At 50.0% G+C, this 26,201-nt stretch overlaps 1 protein-coding gene across 2 annotated transcripts in view; it reads right to left on the reverse strand.

Moving 5' to 3' along the window:
• The window catches only part of HTT (huntingtin), a 2,065,683-nt gene that overhangs the window by 1,331,892 nt on the left and 707,590 nt on the right, over window positions 1-26,201 (reverse strand). The gene's annotated exons all lie outside the window — the stretch shown is intronic.

Genomic DNA, 26,201 nt, shown 5'->3' on the forward strand with positions numbered 1-26,201 from the left:
TCGACTCAGGCTCAAATCGGAGGTGCGGAGCCCTTTAACTGGGCTGATTACTCCACTGGAGAGACGCCCCCTGGTGACGTCACGACGCAGGGAACAACAAAAGCACACGAGACCAGGAAGTGGACGGACGGCGATTCCCGGAGGAGCGGAGCAGGAGAGCGGAGCGTACGAGAGGAACCGAGCAGCGGACTGGACCGAAGACCCTGGACGTCTGACGAGGAGGAACGAGGACGAAGCGGAGAGACGGAGTACGGACAGCAAGAAGGCCCAGGACCCCACGAAGCGCCCCGCCACGTTCCCAGGGGAGGAGCGTGGCTAGGACAGGTACGGGACCACGTAATGGGCTGGATGGGAAGGCGGGAGAGTTCGCCTCCTTAATTGGGTTGTGCCCGACATCGTGCCTTTACCACCTGTTTGTTTTGAGTTTCTCCCTACCCTCATTTGCTTACACATCCCCAAACGTTCTGGAAATCACTGTTAGCACGCCGAGGGAGGGGAGGGGTGTGTCACTACTGCACAATTAGAGGTCTCCTCACTCCCGGTCCCAGGGTCAGGTTGTATCGGGCTGAAAGCGTCCCACTGACCATATACCTTGTCTTTCCTTACTTTTGGGGCCATCCACTTCCCTGGGGAGACCGGAAAGACCTGAAGAGTCGTGGTTCAAGACCCGCCGAAGCCGGGGACCCTCAAGGCGGACGAAGTACCTCAATCAATCACCACGGATAAAGCCGCATTTGCCCGTGAAAGACTAACTAGCAGACAAAAAAAACGCTATACCTCAATAAAACCCCGTTTGACAAGAACCTGTTCTCACTCTATCCCTGCGCCGCCATTACACTGAATCTGTTTTTATTTTGAAGTGAAAATCAGGGGGAGGGTCCACCTGTACACAGTTCATCGCCTACAACCTTTTGGAGGGCCAGCTGCGTAGTATAGGGAAGGCATATAAAGTGCAGGCGTTAATTACCATTGCAGACGTTACACAGCAAGTCGCCTAAAACCCATGATGTGCCGGCCGTATATGATATGAGGCATTGCGTAGGAATTCAAATGTGAAGAAGCCTCAAGGCAAAGAGAACAAGACCCAAATTCAACATGGACAGAAAAGGGGAGAGATAATGGGCAGGGAAGGGAATTGGCGTGCTTTTAAAAGAGAATTTGAAAGAGTGTTCGATAGAAGGACAATCACAGGGTCAGCAGACCAAGAATTATTGGAATTACAGCAGGGCAACAAATAATTGGTACATTAATTAACACACTTTAATCGCCTTATCGCAGAAACCAACTGGCCTAAGGACAAGAGGGCTGCACTTTTTACCAATTCAAAGATTTAATAGCGCCTATTGATCGACAACCTAAGTCCTGTGAAGAATTAATCGACCTGACATTACGGTTAGATCATCGCTTATCGGACCGTAAAGGAGAGAAAAAAACTAAACAATGGAAATCGGCGGAATCAGAAAACCTCTCACACAAGAGGAAAAGGATCAACGACGAAAGACCGGACTTGGCTTATATTGTGGAAAAAAGGAACACTTTGAGCGTGAGTGTCCAGTCAAACCCAAAGGATTTGGATCCACAAATAACAAAGACATCCCGAAACCACAGGGAAACTAAGAGGCTTGAGGAAAAGCCAGGAGTATTCCTAGAGTGAAATTAATCAATCTCCCGAACAATCTTTGGCAAACACATTACAGGTTGCAGTTCCTCATTTGACTCTTCACGTATTATTTGAAGTGGGAACCATTCATGAGACCTTAACGGTTATAGTTGATTCAAGAGCAACGGGTAATGTCATTGATGCTGCCTTTTGTCACAAATTAACCATATCTACAGTGGCAAATTTACGATCTGAAACTGTTCGCATGGTAGATGGAATTCTATTGACTTCAGCTCCAATAACACATTCTACTGTAAACATAACAATGACGTGTTTTGTACAAGATACAAAACTTAGTGAATGCATTTGTTTTGATTTAATCGATGCACCTCAATTCAGAGTTATCCTTGGAATGCCCTGGTTAACCCTTCACAATCCGAATATTGAATGGGCAAAAAGAACACTCGCATTCACCTCGGATTGGTGTCAACAAGAATGTTTGTCTGTGAAGAATAAGTTACTTACCTTCGGTAACGATATATCTGTAAGAAACATTAGTTAGTTAGATTTCTCACCTTAGAATATCGCCAGGCTGGATCCGGAAAGATTTTTCGTCAGCAATACCCTTGCACGTCGCTAGGCGTCGTCTGTGGCTCTGCGTCCGTCATCGGCGTCGTGATCGCCGGGATGACGTCAGAGTACTTAGATGCCGCCCTCGCGCGCTGACATCAGTTCTTGTATATAGCTTTCCATGCCAGGAACGCAGAGCCATGCAAGAGACCGACACTGGTGCCAAAAATTCTAGGGCCCTGAAAGGGATGACCTCAACCCTAGACATCAGTTCGCAGAAAGGGGAGGATGGGTGGGGCGGTGAGGAATCTAACTAACTAATGTTTCTTACAGATATATTGTTACCGAAGGAAAGAAACACGTTAGATTCCTCATCTTAGAATAGATACCCCAGCAATACCAACCCCGGTGGTGGGTCTGCGAACCAAGATCACACCAGAAAGTCCTGGAGAACAGAACGGCCAAAGAAGCCGTCTCTCCGGAATTGGCTGTCCAGGCAATAGTGTTTGGCAAACGTGTGCAGCAAGGCCCACGTTGCTGCCTGACAAATGTCCTGCAAGGGGACTCCCCGGCCCAGAGCAGTGGTCGACGCTGTGGCCCGAGTGGAATGGGCCCTCAGCCCTACAGGAGGTTCCTTTTTAGCTAAGGAATAACAGGCCTTGATACACAAAACGACCCACCGAGAAATGGTTCGCTTGTGCACTGCCCGCCCCTTCTTAGCGCCCACGTAGCCAACAAAGAGTTGGTCATCCACCCGGAACTGTTTGGTGCGGTCCAGATAGAAGGACAACGCCCGTTTTGGGTCCAGGCGGTGGAGCCTCTCTTCCTCTTTCGAGGGATGCAGAGGCGGAAAGAAGGTGGGCAGTGTAACAGACTGTCAGATGTGAAAGGCAGTTACCACCTTAGGGAGAAATGAAGGACGAGTCCTGAGAACAACTTTGTCCGGATGGATGGAAAGGAAAGGAGGCTTAGAAGAGAGAGTCTGGAGCTCACTCACCCTTCTAGCAGAGGTGATGGCAACCAGGAAAGCATTCTTAAGAGTGAGAAGACGAAGGGGACAATTACAAAGTGGCTCAAAGGGAGCGCACATCAGATAGGTCAATACTAGATTCAAATCCCACTGAGGCATTACGAACGGGACAGGAGGAAACATGTGAGTAATGTCCTTAAAGAATCGAGAAACAACAGGGGATTTGAAAAGAGAAGGTTGATCAGGAAGCCGTAAGAAAGCAGAAATAGCTGAAAGATATCCCTTAAGGATGCCCAGAGCAGAGCCCTGCTGGGCCAGGGAAAGTAGAAAGAGGAGAACCTCAGAAAGAGGGGCGGAAAGGGGATCCACAGCCTTTGCTGTGCACCATGCCACAAATTTGTTTCACCTGCAGGCGTATACCGATTTTGCGGAGGGACGCCTGGCTGCCAGAATAACATTACAGACTTCAGGAGGCAAGTCAAATGGCATCAACTGCCGTCGCTCAATCTCCACGCATGGAGGTGGAGGCTGGACAGGTTCGGGTGGAGGACCGTCCCCTGCTGCTGCGACAGAAGGTCCTCCTGAAGAGGCAGTCGAATCGGGGGATCGATTGACAGACTGAGTAGCTCGGGATACCAGTATCTTCGTGCCCAATCTGGAGCCACCAGGATGACTTGGGCCCGGTCGCCCCTGATCTTCTTCAGTACTCTGGGCAGAAGTGGTATAGGCGGAAAGGCATACAACAGACCGCAACTCCACTCGTGATGAAAAGCGTCTCCGAGCGAGTGCCGCCTTGGAAACTCCAACGCGCAGAACTGCTGACATTGCGCGTTCTCTTCGGTGGCGAATAGATTTAACCAAGGCTCTCCCCACTGCCGAAATGGGCCTTGCGCCACGTCCGAGTTCAGACGCCATTCGTGATCCATCATGCACCGGCGGCTGAGTTCGTCTGCTCTGGTGTTCAGAGAGCCCGCCAGATGTTGAACCACCAGGTTGATGCCCTGATGTTCCAGCCATGTCCAGAGGCGCAGAGCCTCCTGACAAAGGGTCCACGACCCCACCCCGCCCTGTTTATTGCAGTACCACATGGCGGTGGTGTTGTCCGTGAACACCTGCACTACACTTCCCCGGACAGAGGGAAGGAATGCCTTCAGTGCAAGTCGGATCGCCCTCAGTTCTAGATGGTTGATATGGAGGCGAGACTCCGCTGGAAACCAGAGGCCTCTGATCTCCTCCTCTCCCATGTGGCCCCCCCATCCCAGGAGGGACGCATCCGTCACTACTATGTGCTCCGGTTGGGGTAGGGAGAGGGATCTGCCACTGACCCAATCGCGGTCCGTGAGCCACCACTGCAACTGTCTTGCAGTGCCCTCCGAGATCAAGACATGGTCGGACAGGTTGCCCCGATACTGGGCCCACTGAAACTTCAGGTCCCACTGCAGAGCCCGCATCCGCCATCTGGCGTGATGCACCGACAGGATGCAGGAGGCCATCAGACCCAGAAGCCGCAGCACCAACCTGACCAAAACCCGGGATAGAGGCTGAAAGATGGGAATCAGAGCCTGAATATCCCGGACCCGCTGTTCTGGACGATAGACCCAGAACTGCGCCGAGTCCCGAACCGCTCCGATGAAGAGGAGCTTCTGGGAGGGACTCAGATGCGACTTCGGCACAATGATGGAGAACCCCAGCAAATGCAAGAGGTCGGCCGTAGTCTGGAGGTGGGAGACGACTGCCTGGGGCGAGGCCGCCTTCAACAACCAGTCGTCGAGATAGGGGAAGAATGGAACCCCTAATCTGCGCAGATGAGCTGCGACCACCGCCATCACTTTCGGGAACACCTGAGGGGCATTGGTGAGGCCGAAGGGGAGCACGGTAAACTGAAAATGCTCTTGGCCTACCGTGAACCGCAGGAAACGCCGTGGCCGGCAGGACGGGGATGTGGAAATAAGCGTCCTGCAAGTCCAACGCTACCATCCAGTCTCCAGGGTCTAAGGCAGTCAGAACCTGAGCTAAGGTGAGCATCTTGAACTTCTCCTTCCAGAGGAAGGCGTTGACGCTCCTGAGGTCCAAGATAGGGCGTAGGCCCCCTTTGACCTTCTTGGGAACCAGAAAGTAGTGGAAATAACAACCACAACCTACTTCTGGACCAGGAACGCGCTTGATGGCCCCCTTGGCCAAGAGGGCCGTAACTTCCTCTTGCAGAAGTTGCAAGTGATCCCCCGAAATCCGGTGGCACTGCGGTGGCATGGCTGGAGGGGTCGCCTCGAAGGGGAGGGAGTAGCCCCTTCGGACGGTTTGCAGCACCCACCTGTCCGATGTGATGGTATGCCAGTGAAGCAGGTGATGGCGAACTCTGCCTCCCACTGGCGTGGAATGGGCCTGAAAGCTCGGACTAGGAGGGCTTTGAGGCGGATGCTGCTGGGGTAGATGTGGACGGACCGGCTCGTTGTCCCCCTGGTCCGCCTCGGCGGAATCCACGTCCACGTTGAGGTCGGTTGTGCAGCCTGTGGCTAGACGGACGTGACGGGGCGCCCCTTCCTTGGCCACGAAAGGGGCAAAAAGCGGAAGTTTGCGGGCGCGGGGCCGAGAGGCCCAAGGACTTGGCCGTAGCCCTGGAGTCCTTAAAGCACTCCAGCGCACTATCCGCTTCGCCAAAAAGGCGACTGCCATCGAAGGGCATGTCCATGAGGGTGCTCTGGACATCCCCGGAGAAACACGTGGACCTCAGCCAGGCGTGGCGACGAATAGCCACCGTGGTCGCCATTGCCCTGCCTAGCGAGTCCGTTGTGTCCAGTCCACATCCGATAGCATGCCGTGCCGCATCCCGCCCCTTGGCAAGAGCCTGGGCGAGCCGTGTCCGGGCCTCCTCCGGACACTGGGGCAGCCCGTCCTCCACCGTTTCCCACAGGGAGTGGGAATAACGGTCCAAAAGGCACGCGGTGTTGATAGACCGCAACCCCAAACTAAGGGAGGAGAACAGTTTATTCCCAAACTGTTCCAACCTTTTGGATTCCCGATCCGGGGGAGTGGACGGGAAGGAGGTCTGGGAGGTAGAGGCCTGGATAACCAGGCTCCCGAGCGTGGAGTCCATCGACTGAAAACTGGGGTCGCCCGGTGCAGGGCGGTGGCGGCGGGCCACGTTCCGGTCCACAGGAGGAACTGTGGAGGGCTTGGACCAGGTGCCCTTTAGAACGTCAACCAGTGCTTCATTAAACTGCAGCAGAGGCTCCGAGGAGCTTGCTGACGGTTGAAGCACTTCAGTGAGGAGATTAGTCCTCAGGGCCACCGCAGGCAGCTCCAGCCCAAGGGCTTTGGCCGCCTTGTGCAGCACCACAGAAAATGTCGCACCTTCCTCCCAAGCCACGGTCGGAGGAGAGATAAAGCCAGTGTCAGGGGAGGTGTCAAGACCACTGGCATCCCCCAGGTCATCTGCCCAGACCTGAGATAACTGGCCCTGCCGGGCCAGAGGGTCCTCAGATCCCCTCCCAGTCATCACCGTCATCCGATTCCTGGTATAAAGGTGGAAGGATCGGAGCCGGTCGGAAGATGAACCTGTCACCCATCGGCGTAGGATGCGGCACCGCTCAGACGCCTGGCCCGGACCGGGACTAGACCGGGGAACGGCGTCGTCCGAAGGTGGCGCTGGGGGCGGCACCGGAGGAGTCGGCGCCAGCGGAGGGGTCGACCGGCGCCGAATGGGATCCAGGCCTGGCTCCCCCGGGGGCCTGCGGCGTCGGGACCGGAGTCGACGATGGCGCCGGGGAAGGAGCCGCCGGCTCGGTAGGCCTCCCAGTCGAGCCTGCGGGGGTCCGAAGGCGCGCCGGCAGGCATCGACGGCGGAGCCAGGTTCTTCATGGCCACGAGGAAGTCCCTGGCCTCCGCCGGAGTCGCTTCAGACCCAGGGACCGGAGGGTATGGGGTCGGACAGGACTCCTGCGGCTCCGATGGAGCCGCGCGGGTGGCGCTACCCGAACCCTCAGCCGAGTCCGCGACCGGCGAGGGGAGCCAGAAGAGCGATGTCGCCTCTTCAACTTCTTGCTTTGCTTCGACTTCGACAGGATCGCGAAGACTTGCACCCCGACGAGCGGTGATGGCTGCAGCGCCGCAACCGGTCCCTCGACCTCCTCCTTGACCGGGACCTTGAGCGGCACGAAGCCGACTGCCGGAACTCGAGCAGCTTGCGGGACCGCTCCCGCCTAGCCTTCGAAGTCAAGGCCCGGCAGTCGAGGCACGACTCTGCATCATGGTCGGCCCCAAGGCAATAGAGGCACCGGCGGTGGTGATCCGTGATCTACATCAGCCGGTGACAGGTGTCACAAGCTTTGAAGCCAGGCATCCCTATCGGCACTAGAGTCGAAGTCGACGAAGAATGAAACCAAAAGAGTTAAAAATAGTTTCGTCAAAAAATTACTAAAAGGGTATGCTCAACCCGGATCGGCGCTTACTGGCGCGGAAAAAAGAAGAACTGACGTCAGCGCGCGAGAGCGGCGCATAAGTACTCCGACTACGTCATCCCGGCGATCACGACGCCGACAACAGACGCTGAGCCGCACACGCCGCCTAGCAACGCGCAAGGGTATTGCTGACGAAAAACCTTTCCGGATCCAGCCTGACGCCTGTAGATATTCTAAGGTGAGGAATCTAACTAACATGTTTCTTTTAGATACCATCATCACAAGTCTCTGTATCTCAATGTCTGGCCTTACTGAGTGAGTCACAATCTACTACTATGACACAAAGCATAGCAACCGCCGCTGAACAAAATATTGAATTACCACCAATGTATGAATCATTTTAAAACGATTTCAGCGAAAGTCAAGCCAAGACCCTACCACCACATCGTACGAACGACTGCGAAATAGAATTACATCCTGGGGCAACAGCAAGAATCAAAACGCTCCATTCAAGACTTAATGCCCTTACCTACTCCACATCAAGTTTGGGAAGACATCTCGATGGGTTTCATTACCGATCTTCCAAGAGATCAAGGACACAACACCATCTTAGTAGTTGTGGACAGGCTATCAATATTGGCTCATTTTGTGGCTTGTTCAGGTTTACCCACAGCTTCTGAATTAGTCTCTCTTTTATTAAAACATGTTGTAAGACTTCATGGCTTGCCAAAATCCATCACTTCAGATCGTGGTACTCAATTCACTTCACGCCTTTGGAAAGCTTGGTGCACAGCCCTTCATTTACAAAGTAACCTTTCCACCAGCTTCCATCCCGAGTCAGATGGCCAGACGGAGCGGGTGAACCAAGTATTAAAACCAATTTTAAGGTGTTACATATCAAAAACGCAAGGTTCATGGGTCAATTTGTTATGGGAAGCCGAATTTGCCTATAATAATCTTAGTCATGCTTCAATTAATTTGTCCCCGTTCTTCGCCAATCATAGTTATCATCCTCGATTTCTACCTATTATAACACAAAGTTCCAAAAGCAAGATACCATCTGTAACATCAAAAGGTAGAAGAAATTACCAACCTGGTGCGCTTATTACGGAACAATATCCTTAAAGCCAAAACAACCTACAACAAGCATTTACAATGCAACGGTCTCGGTATTGTTAAAGTTAGAGCTATTGGCATTGTAAATGGCAATGCCTTTTATTTATGTGTTGGTTTTTAAAACATAAATAAAAGGCATTGTCATTTACAATGCCAATAGGTTAAACTCTCGCAAGTGCGAGACCTATTGCATTGCAAATGCTTGTTATTCCTGTCTTAGAGAGGGGTTACCTTTGCAGTTCATTGGTCTGTTCCTATTGAAGAGGACCGAGACACATTGCACATGGTTTGTCTCTGTCTAGAGTGAGAGAGTGATTGAGTGAGCAAACAATGATAGACTGCAGAGTGGCACTGGGTTTGAGATTAATTCAAGCATTCCACTGATCACTTTATTCTTTTTGTTCTTGATACACAATGAGGCCTCATATGAGCTCTGTCAATGTTCTTCTCACCACCCACTTAATATCATATGAATCCGACCTATTTAACTACCCTGTGCCAATGCAGACCCCTCCCCCCATTCCTAATCTTAGTTTCAGGACTGTTCCTCTCTGTTTTCCTTTCTCACCCAGACATTCCCCTTCGTCTAGCCAGGCTGACCTGCACCGGTCCTCACTGCCCCCACCCCTCACAAATTGTCATAGAAATGAATAGGCATCGCCTGATATCAAAATGACACCCTTTTTAAGAACATTCATAACATTTTACTGAGAATGTAGCGAAATTTCCTGAGCTGGGAATTTCGGTGTGCAGAAAGCGCTGCTACAAGTGCGCAAATGGAGGTGCCCTGTGTATATGTATTTTGAGGGACATGTCGGGAAGAGTATGCACCCGAGAAACCAAATGAACCGAGGCTGGCCACCCTCTGGGACAGGTCCCCAATCCTCGGTTCCAGCAGAACACACAGACCGCTTGTACTGGCGCTGGGAGCGCGGTGCCGGAGTAAAGAAAACACGCATTCTTGCAGGGCTGAGGCGGCATGTAACAAAGGCTGCTTTTAACGCCGTCCCACGAGAGGAGCGGGGCAGGCAGTGAGCACAGTACATGTCAGATGTATGCAATACTTATAGATACATCAAAGCAGGGTAGATACAGCCAAAGTTTGACACAACGATTTTTGTAGTCCGTATGCAATGTAGAGACGAGCATTAACTACAATATCAATTTGATAATATTATTTACTTATTATAAAGTGCCGAGTTATCAATTATGCAAAGTTGAGCGATATTACCACTCACCAAGTCATTGATCACATTAGAAGAGTATCGATTTTATTTCCTACTGTTAAAAGAACGTAGAATACCACCACACAAAAAAACAAAATGGAATTAAACACGTTTGTTTCGTTCAGATTTTTGTTTTCAGACTCAGTTCTTTTTTTTTAAATACACGTTCTTTTTTATTCTTCGGGGCAGCAGTTTGTACAATGATGACATATGTAGGCCTGGGCGAAGCACTACGCTACGCTCGCGTAGTTTGCGAAGTTCGCGCTACTTCGCACTACGCGAACTGCACGTAGCACAGTGCGAACACGCGTAGCGTAGTGTTGCGTAGTGCTGCGGTCATTTTTTGCTTGCTCGCGGTCCTCAACGTCAAGTTGGCGACCGCGAGCAAGCAAAATGACATCCTGGCGAGACTTTTTCCTTGTTCGCGATCGCGAGCATGGAAAATAAAACTCCCGGCGAGATTCCCAACGCGAGGAGGTCAGGTTTCTCATTGCGAGGGGTCGCGTATGCTCGCGACCACTCGCGATGAGAAACTACCAGTTCGCGTTGAGAAAGCTGCCGCTCGAGTAAAAATCTACTCGAGCAGCAGAAAACTACAGCTCGCACTGTGCAAGATGCCATTTTCAATGATTGCACAGTGCCGGTTGCTTGTCCGCACTGTGCAATCATTGAAAACAACATCTTGCACAGTGCGAACATGTTACTACGCAGTTCGCGAAGTGCTACGCGTAGCTCGCGTAGTGCGAACTTCACTTTGCGTAGCTTCGCGAAGTGCTACTTCGCGAACTACGCCCACCCTTAGACATATGCCAGAGTGAAACAGCCACAATATAAAATTTTAAAATGTGGAAAATCCACATTACCCCATTTGCATCACAAACTATTAACAAAACGTGCCCGGTTGTTATATTGAGAAGAACAAAAATGTTTCAAAAGTTGGACCGACCAGTTTAACTATTTCCATATCTCCTAAAAAAAAAGGGGATTATGGAGGAGATATCGAATTAACGGTTTAAATGCGCATATCAGCTCTGTGGAGTAAAAAAAACACAATTCGCCTGTTTCCCACGGTGGGTTATAGGAGCGCGCCTTTCAACCATGGATGTGTGTTTGTTTTTGCAAGATGACGTGTTTAAATAAAAGCCAGGCTGGTCTCTTCGCCCAGCTTCACCTCTTCTCCCCAGGGCTCGCACCTTCTTTCCAAAAGCCATCGCTCTGCGTGAATGGTGAGCAGGAGGATGGCTGGAAGGCAATACAGCCAAATGCTCTGACACATTTCAAAGAGAAGACGCGCTGCGAAAAGAAACACCTTTTCCGAGGTTGGCACTTCAGCCAAATGACCCCTAATTAACCTTAACGAGATGTCTGATTTCCAGCCTTCTGCTCCCACCGCCGAACGGGGTGTTTGATGTGAAGTGTGGAGCCTGTCCCTTTAACTCATGCAACTCCCCCCCCCCCCCACCCTCACCTCACTCCGACTTTTCAACGGGCAGGAAACATTCCCCAGGAACAATAAGGCGCAACAAAAATAGACCCTTCCGTGCTCAAAAGGCATCGCATTTTGGTGTGCCGCCTGCAGGGACCTAGCCGTTTGCTTCTGGGGTCGTCCAACTATTTAGTCGCAGAGACGGTGCATGTGGGGTTCACAGGGTGTCACAGCGACCCCTGTACCCTAAAGAGTAGAAAGAGCTAGTTCGTGCGGCATTACACTTTTAACCAACATCCCCCCTCGCAAACTATGGCAGAGACTCGGGGGCAAAGCACGCCAATGATTTTTTTTTTGGGTACGATTCTGACACGCCAAACGAGAACACAAGGGCTGGCCCAATTAGATGGGTTATTTGATGTTCTGACTACTAATAAAAACGAAATACACCATTTGTCTATAAGCATTCGAGTGTTAGTAAAGTTGTGTTAGCATCATTCGCTCTCCGAAAGTGCTTCACAAATGTAATATACCATACAGGAAATCTTCAGTTAAACACAACTATATAGTTAAAACGATTCCCGCGTTAACTGAATGAGCAGTTAACGTAACCTGTTGACTAACTCGCGAGCACATGTATTGAGGATTCCCGAAAATATTGTGGGCAGGTGCTTAACTAGTCCCACATTGAGTCTTGCTGGGGGAGGGGCTGGGCCGTGCTTTCTATGCAGGCGGCGTTTTGTTCAGACAAGCTTACTGCAGCAGGTCACGGGACAAAGACCACATAAACAGCATCTGGGGATTTTCAATTACAGGCCCTCACCCAGCATGCCTGCACTGTAATCTCTACCAGATGAGGCCCAGGCCTCTCTATTTTCAATAATTCACACACTGTGTACACATAACATGACAATACGGGCATTCATGCCACCGCCTGATTCGCAGATCAAAGCCCCCGAATGGCCAGCTGTAAGCATGCTTACTGCTGAATAATTCATTCTTTTCACGGGCTTGAAAAACGCTCAGCGGGTCTTGGCAGGCAGGCGCTCTTTCCTATGTGCTATGCTCAACTAAAAACCTAAAAAGAATCGCAGTCCGCAAACTGAGAAACAGATCCAACGCTTTAAATGTGTATTTACAAGTATTCAGTCGCCGGTTTCGAAAGCACTCAACGCAGCACACTGGTTTCGCCAGAAGGCCAGAGAGAGAATAGGGCCGGCGTCTTTTCCGCTTTGTCAGACAGGTGGCTATTTAGAAGGAACTCGCCGCGGTGTTATTTCTGCTGTGCCGGACTGCAGCTGCAGTAAATCATATTGTTACCGCCTCTAAATCCACTACTACCAGATGCTTAGCAAGGGACGTGCGCAGTAAATAAACCTCGGTGCCCCACAAATGTTATCGCACGTGGTGTGAAAAAAAGCCTAAAAAAACGAGAATCCCTGAAAAATATTACGTGTTGAAAATGATTTTCACCATCTGACGTAAGCCCTTCCTGCACCTGCTGCTATTCAGTTACCCTGACATAGCAAAACCGTTGCAGGGTTATGTTTCCGACATTTCATCCAAGAAGAAACGAAGGACGCATTAAAGAGCAGGGCGCGCGCTGAAGTTCGACACTGCACTTGTTGCCTTCTATTTCTGTGGAGAACTGTTTGTCGGTCGGCGCTGGTGGTTTGCCACGTCGTGATATTAAGATCTCCCTGGGTGTCAATCACAACTAAACACAGCAGGGTAAACTAGCCATGACCCCCATGCGCAGCAAGCGGATGCTGCTTACCAACTGTTGGGCTGTTTGTTTTAACGCTCCTTTGTCTCTCATTCAACAAGGCAGAGCAAAAGGCACACCACCGCCTTTCTCCGAGGTCAAGAAGAAATGCCTCGGAGAAACGCAGTGTCCTTTTCGGATTCGGGGGCGTGTTTGTCTTTTCTCTCCTCCAGCCATTGGCTGGAGGAGAGAATGAGACTTTCTTTAAAAAACACACCCCCCGATGCGAAAAGGACGGGGCCTAATCGGAGTGAATGACCTCTTCTCCAGTGGCTGGCCAGCATTTACGAGGCCAGCCAATGGAGAACAGGGGAGAAGAGGGGAGGGTTCAAGCCCCTCTTTTCTAAGTCATAAAATCTCCGACTTCCGGTTCTGCCTTTCGGCAGACCGGTAGTCCTCGACCTAAAAAGGATGCGGATCGAAAACGAAAACCAGCTCCTGTTTATAAATCAAAGTGTGGTTATCCACAAAGAATCTTAATTTTAGAAATAAATACAAATTCCACCCTCGCTTTATAGAACCTTTCGAAATCATAAAAGGTATAAATCCTGTTGTTTCCAAATTAAAACTGCCCAAGACCATGTCTGTGCACCCAGTATTCCACACGTCCTTATTAAAGAGCACCACGGAGACAATACCATTTCGTCCACCTCCTGTGTTAATAGGAGATCAAGAGGAATACGAAGTACAAAAAATACGGAGTAGTAAACGTTGTACGGGAAAACTATGGTACTTAATTTTGCATGGAAAGGTTGAGGCCCGAGGAGAATTCCTGGGAGGCTAGTGAAGCAGTACATGCACCACGACTAAACAGACAATTTCACAAACTGCATCCTAATGCTCCAGTCTAACGGGGGGTTACGTTTTAGTGGGAAGGCCTGTCATGAACCTCAGGAACCCTCTGTAATGCCAATCGATACACGGCATACAAAGCTATGGCACCTCAGAATGGAAAGGGGTACGAAAACACAGAACGATGAATAGGTTATACCAACTCGTCAAGATTCTTCTCACTAACTGTTGCAGAATAATCTATGAATAATGATGATATCCGTTACTCCGCAGGTATTTGCTTTGAAGTTTTTACTTCGCAAATACCTTTACTACGCATGAATATATGAATACATAAAAAATACTTTTACTTCACAGTTAATTATTACACATACCGTTACAACGCGTTATTGGTACTTTAAAACAAAAAAATAATCATAATAGTAACCTATCTCCTGGCACGCACCCTGAACCCTAAAAATACCCCCGACACCCCAAAACCCTAACCCACCCTGACACTTAAAATTATACGAGCATCCCAAAACCTAAAGGCACCCTGAACCCCATAAAAACCCCTACACCCCAAAACCCTAACCAACCCTGACCCCTAAAATTACCCCAGCACCCCAAAACCCTAACCCACCCGAACCCCAAAAATACCCCAGCGCCCCAAAACCCTAACCCACCCGGACTCCAAAAATTACCCCTGCACCCCAAAACCTAAAGGCACCCGAACCCTAAAAATATACCAGCACCCCAAAACCTTAAATGCACCCTGAACCCTAAAAAAAACCCTACACCCCAAAACCCAACCCACCCTGATCCCTAAAAATATCCCTGTGCCCCAAAACCTAAACGCACCCTGAATCCTAAAATTACCCCCACCCCTCAAAACCCTAACCAACCCCAACCGCTAAAATTACCCCTACACCCCAAAACCCTAACCCCTAAAAATACCCCTGTACCCCAAAACTTTAATTTGCACAGTAACTCCATTATGCGCAGTAAGTGCATGCTAAGTAATGGAACATGCGTAGTAAATGCATGCTAAGTAATGGCATCGGCGAACTAAAATATGTGTAGTAATGGTAATACGAAGTAATGACCGCGTAGTAAAGGTAGAATACCATGCGTGATTGTTTGCCTTTTAATTTGATTCGCCTATTTATTTCTATTCTGTTTTCCTTCTTTAATTATGTTTCTTTAATTGTGCACGATTTTCTTTTACGAAACACACAGCTGCTAGGAATGTGCAACAGTGGCCACCGTAGGAGAGTCGTGCGTCCATAAAAGGAGCCACGCCCATCCACCGTACGCAAATTATTCTGAGTCCCGATCCTGGAGAGCAGTTTAGGTGACTTTGTTCCGTTTCCTTGATCGCGTTGGGACCTGTGAGAGACACCAGCAGGTAATACAGTAAAGAATCCACGTTGGAGCTCAGAACAGGTAAGAGATTCTGGCTCTTCTTCATTTTAAACTTTGGTTGCGAGTTGCAAGGAGTCTTTACAGTGGCAGTACAAGACCCGTGTTGGATGTTAAAATACCTCAAGTGTACAATTGTGTTTTGGGCGCTTCAGACTTTGACTTGGCAATATATAGAAGCGGATATTATGGACAAAGAACTTTTGACCTGTTTTTAATTTCATTGTGATATATGGTAATACGAGTTAAAGTGACAATAGGATCTTGCCTCACTTCTAAATAAGAAACTTGTGACATTCTGGAGATAACAGAAGAGACACTACAATAGGAGAATGAAAACATATGCAAATATTGCACATGTTCAACCATTGTGAGTGGAGTCAATGCTGTGAATTGAGTTTACTTTGCGAGGTGACAAGAGCTATTCTGAGACCTTCTGTTTAATCAAAGACAGTGAGAAAAATATAAAACTGAAAAGGTCAAGATAGAACGCTTCGACTCAACAGAAAGTATTTTATGTTCTGCACAGGTATCTGAGTGTATTTACTTCTCATTTATGTTTGCAAGATAACTATATGTACATGTGCTAGCAGTGGAATCTTCCATTCTAAGTATTTGGTTGTATTTCTGCATGTCTCCCTCCCCGCAGTATCATCTCTAATTCCCTTCCCCTCATCTGGCCATTCTGTACCTCTATTATTATAAAAATCAGAGTCGGAGCTGCCGGAAGGTGGGCCTCTTGAGGGTACTGTTCCTGAGGAACCCAAGGGACCCTTGACACTAAGGGGCCTATTATGATGGCGGGCGGATCGCCACAGCCGGGCCTGCGGTGGTGATCCGCCCCACCATCTGTACCGGATTTACCCCCCCCCCCCGCCATATTATTATGGCAGGGGGTACCGCGACTGACGGAAAGACCGTCCGCCGCTTTTCCACCATGGAAAGGCCGGCGGAAATTGCTTTGGGGGCTCGTTACGAGACCCTGCGGGGTGGGTGGGTGGGTGCACTTGGGGAGTACCTATGGTACCCCCCTACATTGCCATACACAAGGTGGCAGGCACCGCACGGTGCCTGTCACGTTGTGCATGGCATTGCAAACCATGCACTTTTAACATTGTGGACGGAGTTGCACCCAGCAGCACCGTCCGCAATGTTAAAGGCCAGAATGCGCCCGCCAGCATCCTAACTGGCCTCGTGGGACCGCCGCACCTCTGGCGGTCGGTCCCATTTTCCGTTACAGTCCGCCATCGTAATGGGGCCCCTAGTATGTGAAAGAGCTTTTGATGTGAAGGAGTGCCAGGCAGTATATGGAAGCTGCCGGCCTTCCACAAAAAAGGCTTAAAAAGTGTGAAATGTCAGCGAAGGGGAGCAACGGAGGAGAGGGGAAGGATAAAACAGAATTAAAGCTGTTGGGGGGGGCAAGAGGGGGAGCAATACATGAGGGAGATACCAAAACAGAGCACAGTGGATAAGCAAACTAGACAGAAAGTTGCACACAAAGAAAAGAGCACTCATTGCAATCACTTCATTAAGGAGAGTTGGTGAGCTACAGGCACTAACCTTAGAAGAACCCTTCTTTCAACTCCATAAAGATGAGGTTTTTCTTCGCATCAATCCCAGACTCCTTCCCAAAGTCGTTTCTGCTTTCCATCTTAACCAATCAGTTGTTACCTGTGCTCTTTGCTCAACCTGATTCAGTAGCAGAACGAGCTCTTCACACACGATGTCAGAAGAGCATTATTGTATTATATCGAAAGGTCAAAAGATTTTCGTAAAACAAAGCAACAGTTTGCTGCATTTGCTCCACCTCACAAGGGCAATCCTATCTCTAAATCTGGCATTTCGAGATGGATTATTAAATGCATTCAAGCTTGCTATGCAAAAGCTAAAAGAACTATATCTATACCCCTAGATTCCACTCGCAAAATAGGGGCATCTATGACCTTTTTAGGTAACATTCCTGTAGCTGACATCTGTAAGGCAGCAACATAGTCTACACCACACACATTTACCAAACTCTAGTGTGTGCATCTATTAGCATGCCAGAATTACCGAAAGGAGAAACCCTATGTTACAAGATAGGGATAGGGAAGTCCCTAACCAAAAATTTAGGATCATGTGTTGCTTTGTGATACTAGTGGGATTACACCAAATAAGTAATTTCACAACAATACCGCAATTATCGAATATCCTTCTGCCATATAATGTTTACGGAAAAAAAATGTACACGTAGTTGAGACAAATGCAAAACACATCAAATCAATTTGTATTCATTATTATGGTTAAAATCAATATACATTTAAAAACACATTCAGAAACAACACAATTATTCCAGTACATTTGTTTTGATCAAGAAAGGGAGAAAACTTGTGTAGTTTTCTCGCTTTCTAGATCAAAACAAATGTACTGAACAGCTTCAGTGGCTTGCTAGATGGTTGGATGGGAGAGATCTGGCTACATTATCATTTACCCCTAAGACTATACATATGTCTATGCTCCCTAGGTTGCTTAATCGTCGTCAGAAAATTAATCGAATGGCGGTGTTGCTCTCCATGGCGGTGAGTTGCTGGTATAGATGCATAGCACGTTCCAAGGGAACCCTGCTCTACGCACCCGGTATTCCACTTACAGGTATCCATCAGGCGGAAAGAGGTCCTCCCCTTACTTACCGACAATTGGTGGGATGGGAAGAGGCGGGCATACGGACAGCTAGTGATTACTACAGAGATGGCGAATTGCTACCATTGGATGAGTTTCTTGAATATCACAAACTCCCACCAGGACAATTTTTAAACTACCATAAAATTCGAGGTGCGATGACAGAATTATGGGGTATAGCAGAGAATGAACTGGGTACCCACCCCACCCTACAGGCGCTATTGACTCTGGGTTCGGCGGGGCATTTGGTTAAATGGTTGTATCTGGCAATAAGGGAACTAGCTTCACCATTATTGCCTAGACTGCTAGAGCGATGGAAGAGCACGATAAATAGACAATTGGCTGAGAAGGAATTGGGGAGGGTTTTGGGGGGTGGGGGGGGGGGTCCAAAAAAGATATCCCGGAATACAGCTTTTAAACTAGTGCAATTTAACATTATACACAGAAATTACCTTACCCCACACAGGTTAAATGTGGTATATGGCAGGGAGGACCAGGCTTGTGCTCAGTGCTCACAAGTGGATGCAGACATCAACCATATGATTTGGTCCTGTGGGCAGCTAGTAGACTTCTGGTGCAAAATTGTGGATATGCTTAATGGCGTCTTCTCTTGATCACTAGTGTGTTCCCCGGAGATTTGTCCCCTGGGATAATTTCCGAGACCCAAGCCACAGAGAATAGGGCATAGGTTTATAGACTTGGCTTTCATCCTGGCCAGACGACGGATAGCTCTTAGGTGGAAATCGAAACATGCCCGCTGGTGGTGGCTTGGGAGGAGGACGTTACTCGCTGGGCTAGAGCAGAGGAACAAGCTTTGCTTTAAGAAGATAGGATTACAAAACGGCGTAAACCGCTGGCAGAACCCTGGGAAGATATGGTGAAAATGTGGGAACAAAGACACACCGGATCAGACCCAGATTTCATCCTCGACCGACTTGGACGGATAGCTAGAAGTATTTATTTAGATACCATGACTCTTCATTTTCCCCTATCTCTGTTGGGACCTGCTTCCCCCACGCCCTTCTTCTTTCAAACACTGATGGAGATTCTTTAAATGACAATCTTATTTTAAGTGCACAGACCTCTGGTGGTTTAGATTTAGTTGTAGTTGAAAGTTTGTTTTGTTTTGTATGGTTTATCTTTTTTTGAATGGCATCTTATCAGCCTGGCACTGATTGGGTGTATACTGCAGAGATGGCAAGGTAGACAAAAACGATATGGACGACAGGATACAAAAATAGATGCTCACCAACTCCCCACTGAATCGGAGTTAATAACAATTGACTGTTACGAAGATGCTTGTATCCGCCAGGAATTCTTGCCTCCAGTATTATTGTATGTGTATGCGATACTGAGCTTAAAACTTAACATTGCCTTGCAGGATGTGCCTGAAATATTATACTAGCTGTAATCCAAACGTGCTGTAGTGAACGTGCTCTTGCTATACTTCAGTAACTGTGCTGATTATCTTCCCACTATATGTATAAATGTCAATAAAAAAGATATTTAAAAAAAAATTACTGAAATAATGGATCGTTTCTTAATGTGTTTTTAAACGTATGTTGATTTTAACCATAATGATGAATATAAATAGATTTTGTATATTGTTTTAAAAACTTTGTGTTTTGCATTTATGTCTCTACTGCATGTACATTTTTTTTTCGTAAACATTATATGGCAGAAGATTATTCGATAATTGCTGTATTGCTGTGAAATTACTTATTTGGTGTAACCCCACTAGTATCACAAAGCAACACATGATCCTGTATTAGCATGTCAACAAGCCAATGTAGGGCAAGCAGTGCTAAAGACACTTTTTCAGACAACTGCAACATCTACTGGTTAGCCACCGCTTTGGGAGAATACTGCTATATGTACGAGCTACTTACCTTTGGTAACGATGTATCTGGTAGAGACGATTCTAGCCGCAGATTCCTTCACCTAGAATTATCCCCAAGCATGATCCGGAAACTTTTGAGACAGCATCCCGGCGCGCCGAGGGGTGGGGCGACATCACGCGACTCCACCCAGGCGTCGTCCGCGTACGTGACATCAGCGAGGTCACATAAGACCTGCCACAGCGTGCCTGCGTCAGTTTTCTTCGGAGATCTTTTCCGCACCACAACGCGGAATCACCAGATAAGAAACTGTGGGAGCATGGGAACAGTGTGAGAAGAGCAGAAAAGTTGTAAAGAAACGGTGACTAACACCACCACCAGGGCAGTGCCAACACCGCGGATCCCAAGGGCAGGGAAAGAAGAAAGAAGAAGAACAAGCAGAAACCTGCTCAGCCACCCTCCCCGCACATAGACAACCTCCCATCCCTGTTCCCCAAAGGGAAGTACAGGCAGAAGTCCTGGCACATGGAGGAAGCCCATCCCCCTCATCCTTTGCAAGGAAGGGGACCAGTCCCAAGATGGATAGGGACAACAACCACCAAGCCACCCCAACCTAGAAGGCAACCACCCATGAGGACAAGGCCAAGACATGGCTAGAGGATCCTCAAACCAGAGGACAGCAAAGGAAGGGAGGGAGAACAAGGATAGAAGCAACCCCCCCCAAACATGGAGTAGCCAAAGCAGCAGGGCACCAGCGCACTGAAACCCCATCCTCCAAAGAATCAAGGGAGGAAGGAACCGCCCCCAGCCGGAGCCACCCATCAAGAGCAAGGAAGGAACTCACAGGAGACACAGCCCCCACCGGGAGGCGAGTACCAAAGACCAACCCAAGGGTCCTCGCAGAATAGGGGAGGAAGGGCGGGCCATGAAGGAATCTGCAACTAGAATTGTCTCTACCAGATACATCGTTACCGAAGGTAAGTAACTCGTACATCTGATAGAGACTACTAGCCGCAGATTCCTACACATAGAATAGATACCCTAGCAATACCCCCGGGGAAGGAGGGTCTGCGAAAGGACCCGACCAGCCAATGCAGAGCAGAGGGCCCCCACAGGGAATCAGATCTGTGGACTAGTTAGAACCTCGCCCCTACCAGGCCAAGGGAACCCCCACAAGCAGAACCCCACCGACCCCAAGGGGACGTAGGAGGGAAAGAAGGCTGAAGAGGCTCCCACACCCACAGCAGAGGAACCAAGGGCAAGGTCTGAGAGGCCGAAGCACCGCACTCCCCCACAAGGCAGCACAGCTTCTGTTGAATGCCAAGACAGGAAGAAGAAGCCTAGAGAGCCCAAGGAAACTAGGGAGAAGAAGGCGAGCCCACTCCAGATGGAGAGCAGCCTGTCAGTCAGAACAATGCCGGCAGTCAAGGCCAGAAGCAAGAAGAACAGCTCGAGGCCCCAGGAAGACCAAGTAGGCAACGCCTGGTAAGGGACATCCCAGACCGCAGAACAGCAGCAGGGAGAGAAGGAGAGGCTCGGACCACCACCACGAGTGGCCGCACACACGACCTCAGGATGCAAAGCAACCTACGGAAACACCAAGGAGAACAGGTACCCGAAGGTGACCAGACCCCTCCAGCAGAGCATAAGTCATATGACAGCTACCATAACCCCACATAGGGCACGTGAAGTCCCAATATAGGGGAACTCTCTTTGGAAGAACTTCCGCAGCAGAGGAAGAAACAAAAAAACCACGGCGAAAATACACATACCCGCAACAGGCTTGACAGCAGCCCAAGCAAAGCAGAAGGCCCAATCTCAGGGCCAAGTCTGCGCAACAACTCCTGCAGAACTCACACACAACAGCAACAAGGGGCCATCCAGCAGCCAACAATGCCAAAGTCCCAAGGAAGGACGTAATCGGCCAGAAAAACGTACTCCACAACCACCGGCCTAACAAGACCGAAAGGCAACCCTAACTCAGAAGTCACTGAGGAGGGGACAGAGGAGGAGGAGGACGGAGCACTGCCAAGAGCCTCTGGATGGCGGGGTCGGCCGGGGCATGAAACAACAGACTGCCATCAAATGAGAGATTAATGAGTCTCTCCCGAATATTTTCGGGGAAGACGCCGTCCCTAGTCAAGCATGGCGACGGAGAGCGACTGAGGAAGCCATGGCCCAGTCCAGTGCCTCAGAGACGTCCAGAGCGGATAAACACCGCCAGCTCCCTGCCATCCAACACATGATGCTGAAAATCCACCTGAGCAGACTCCTGTGACGCTGCAGACCCCAGAGACTCAGCCGAGTCCCACAAACAGGAGGAGGCCCTAGCCAGCACACACAAGGTGTTAAGGGCCTGCAGGGCCGTGCTGGTCGAGGCGAAAATGTTGCGTCCCCAAGTATCCAGCCAGCGAGCCTCCCTGGACGGCGGAGCCAACAGGGGCAGTAGGGAGGGAAAAGCAGTCCGCAGAAGGGGACTGGCAGCTGAGGGGTGAATGGACAGGCATGCCGGGTCCCATGGCGTCGGAAGGTGCCGATGCAGAAGATGCGGAGGCGCTGGGTCCCCGGAGGCAGGACGCCTCCAAGCCCCTGTCAAGGCAGAAAGGAGCGAACCTTCAAAGGAAAGCACGTTTCCCTCCCACCAGAGCCCTGGTGTAGGTCCTCCAACAGATGGTCCGCCGGAAAGTGAGCCACAGGGTCGCCCATGCGTAGGATACCCACAGCCGTGGACACCTCGTGAGTGAAGGCCGCACCCGCCTCCTTAGGGCCCCGCAGTTGAGAAAGCAACCCCTCTGTGGGCGACGGCAGCAAACTAAGGCGGCCATCCCTGAGGCCAAGCGGGGCGGGCAGGGCCAGACCTGGAAGTCAGGAGGTGCCGAAGAATGAGGGACCTGCCGCTCCTCCGACGGACACCTCTGCCGCAGAAAGGGCGGGGAGCCACCCTTCGACGCCGGTGAAAAAGACACCACACAGCGACCAGTCTCCGGGGAGGACGACACCAAAATGCAGTCTGCCTCCAGAGAAGAAGGAGCGTCCGAAGACGAATCTGCCGTACGACCACTCTGCGGAGCCGTGGAGTCCGCCGCTTGAGGCAGGACACCGGCGCCACCCAGCGTCGACGGGCAAGAGACCTCCAAGTCACCCCGCACCTGAGACCGGAGCGGGGACCGGAGTAGAGCTGGAGCTGCACTGACCCCGGAGCGGCGCCAGACCGACCCCCGCTGAGGCAACCACCTGCGTGGGGGAACGGAATGGGTCCGGGGAGGGGCCCGAATTCCTCAGCCGGCCGCGGCCCAGAAGGAGGCGAAGGTCGCCCAGTAACCCCTGTGGCGGCGCCAGGGACGATACAACTTCTGACTCGCCCTCCAACGAGGCAGCTGCCTGTGAGGAGGTACGAGAGGGGCCCGGAGAAGGACGAGGGGTCTGCCCTCGAACCGGAGCGGGACGAGAAGGGGCCACTGACCCCTTTGGCTCTGCACGGTACAGCTGCTGCCGGCGCCGTAGCGGCGTCACCTCGGCCTTAGACAGGACCACCATGCCAAGGGACCGAGAGGGGCTCGGGGATGCGACCCGGGCCCCGGCGACCTCCCGCGACACCACAGGGACCCTCCCGTGGGAGTTTGCGGCGAGGTAGAGACGCCGTGGCCTGAAGGAGGTGCCCCAGAGGAGCTGCACCCCAACAGCACCACATCCTCCAAGCCTGGATCTGACCCAGTCGGGCCGGAGCCACCGGCGGCGCCGCTAAGGGCCCTGCGCGAGGCAAGGGTTCCGCCAACGCCCCAGGAGTGGAAGGAGGAGGAGATGCCAGCGAGGCCGCAAAGCCGCCGCCTAAGTCTCCATCTGGACTCTCAATGCCCCCAACACTGGGAAACGGTGGATAGGATGATACGCGGGCCGCATCATCGGTGGAGAGTCCATGCCCCTAGTAGGCCGAGAACCAGCCCCGGGGACGAACTGCGACACTTACCCACCGGGGAGCGTCGCTCACATGACATTGGAGAAAGATGAGGACGACGACCAGGGCCGGACCTGAAGCCGTCCGCCGAACCAGACGGAGGGGAGGACGTCGACCTGGAGAGACGCCCCGAGAGAAGTTTCAGGCGGCGCTCCCGCCGCGACTTCGGCTTCAACTTCAACTTTTGGCACGCCGCACATTCCGAGGTGCCGTGATCCTCCCCCAAACACCACATGCAAATGAGGTGAGGGTCCGTTGCCGACATAAGACGCCCACAAAACGTGCAAGTTTGAAAGCCCGAAGGCATTCGCACACTGCTCCCACCAAAAAAGAATGGAAGAAAGAGGGGCCTGAAACAGGCCCGCAGCAAGGAACGGATCCGCGTTGCACACGGAAAAGGAAAAAACTGACGTAGGCGCGCCGGGGCGGGTCTTATGTGACCTCGCTGACGTCACGTATGCGGACGACGCCTGGGCACAGTTGCGTGATTTTGCCCCGCCCCCTGGCATGCAGGGATGCTGTGGCAAAAGTTTCCGGATCCAGTCTCACGCCTGGGGATAATTCTACGTGAAGGAATCTGCGGCTAGTAGTCTCTATCAGACAGTCTATGCAAAGCATGTGTATCTACAGCACACATGCCTCAAACGGATTAGGTTACCCAGTAAGCATCTGTTCTTGGCATGTAGAGCTTTAGATTCACATGCGCCCTCCCACCTCCCCGGACACCTGTAGTTGTTGCAGTTCTCATTATCTACATTATCTACGCATGGACATCTCTTTACTACCCTCACTCCATTTTCACCCTCTTGCGGGAAAACAATCTAACAATGGAGTCGATGCCCATGCGCACTATCACCAAAAGGATCAGTCACCTTACCTCATGACTGGAAAGACTTTTTCGAAGAAAAACAACTTGCAAACATCCGGACCCAACACTAGATGGCAGGAGTATGTAAAGCATGTGTATCTACTGCACACATGCCTCAAACATGTATTTTCAGAATTCATAATCTGACATTTGGAGAATAACTGTTGAACATCCAAACTAGTAAGTAACGTTATTCATGCATAGTTATTGAAAACCATTACATGTACATAAAAGCATACCAAAATATTACCATAATTATACGATGTAGAAACTGAAACATTATGGTTAAAAAATACAATAAGCCAGTGCACAATATCACATTTAACTTTGAACAGTTAAAACTTCAAAAAATAATAATTTAATACTATCAATTAAAATGCTACACCCGATGTGATAAAAAATGATGGAGGCCTGCTTCACGGGAACCCTTTTTTTCTAGTAGTGATGAAGTGTGTACGCGCTGTGCAAAACGTTTGCCAAAAAGTGCATCTTTTTTACTATACAGTACACTAAATTAAATACTGTTTTCCTTGACTAGAAGGTCTACTGAAGTTGAGGGGTGAGCGATTTCAATGTATACTACAATCACCAACCTAGGCATATTAATCACTTAAAAAGTATAACATACTGAGCAGACCACAGAATACAAATCTGCTGTGTGCCTACAACATCTGGGAGGAACCAATGTTCTAATCTCAAATGGAGACACAGGTTCAAAAGTCAGATCCTGGCTTACACCAGCTCCATAGCAGCTAAGTTCAGAAATCTTACTGTTTTATACACCAGTTGCACAGAAGCTCCCGCCAGTAAGGTAATGGCAGCTGATCAACATGACCGGATTTGCAGAGCTCTTAAAGTAAGGCATAGGAGTCTCTGTGTTACCAAGGCCAGGCAAACACACAGCAAATGAAGCAAGGATACATTTTTCTGGCCAAGGAGTTGACACTCTGAAGTTGTCCAGTGCTTTTACCGGTGGGGTGGGGGCGGGTACGTAAGATCCTTCAATGCGAACACGGCAAGATGTAATAGCAGGAGTTCATGTTTCTTGGGTTCTGGGAAGTGCACAGATAAATACGTCTGGGAACCCCCAGATGCATACGATGGCAAGAACTCCCATCCATTCCTTTTACTTGCTAAGTAGCCTTGTCCATGACAAAGGATGACAGTTTAGCAACTTTATTTGTAATACATTTAAAAGCAGCGTAATCCATGGGGGTGTGCCAAGCATCTTCTAGTTGCAATGCTGCGATTGAGTGCTGTAATGTTGAGAACGCAGAATTCCTCATGTGAACCTGCCTTTCTATTTCCACCCAACACTGATGTACAAGCAAGTTTGCTTAGGCTGCAATTGTCCTCCAGCAGAATTTTACCAGGGCAACCCTGCCTGCATGGATCCTGGTGCAGTAATCCAAATTTAAGTCTGATTTGGGCTTGTGACACGTACTTTGCAATTGAAAGAGTTTTTTAAAAAGGCTTGATTGTAGATCTTCCAAAATATATTTAAAGCCGATATTTAAGTGAGACGTTTACTGAAACTCCTTGTTGCCTTGGGCACTGCAGCTATGGCTGGTATTTATTACCCACGCAGAGGCATTCCACATTGATAAGGTGTTTTTACA

Source organism: Triturus cristatus, chromosome 2_2, assembly GCF_964204655.1.
Source record: "Triturus cristatus chromosome 2_2, aTriCri1.1, whole genome shotgun sequence".
Classification (NCBI taxonomy): Eukaryota; Metazoa; Chordata; class Amphibia; order Caudata; family Salamandridae; genus Triturus; species Triturus cristatus.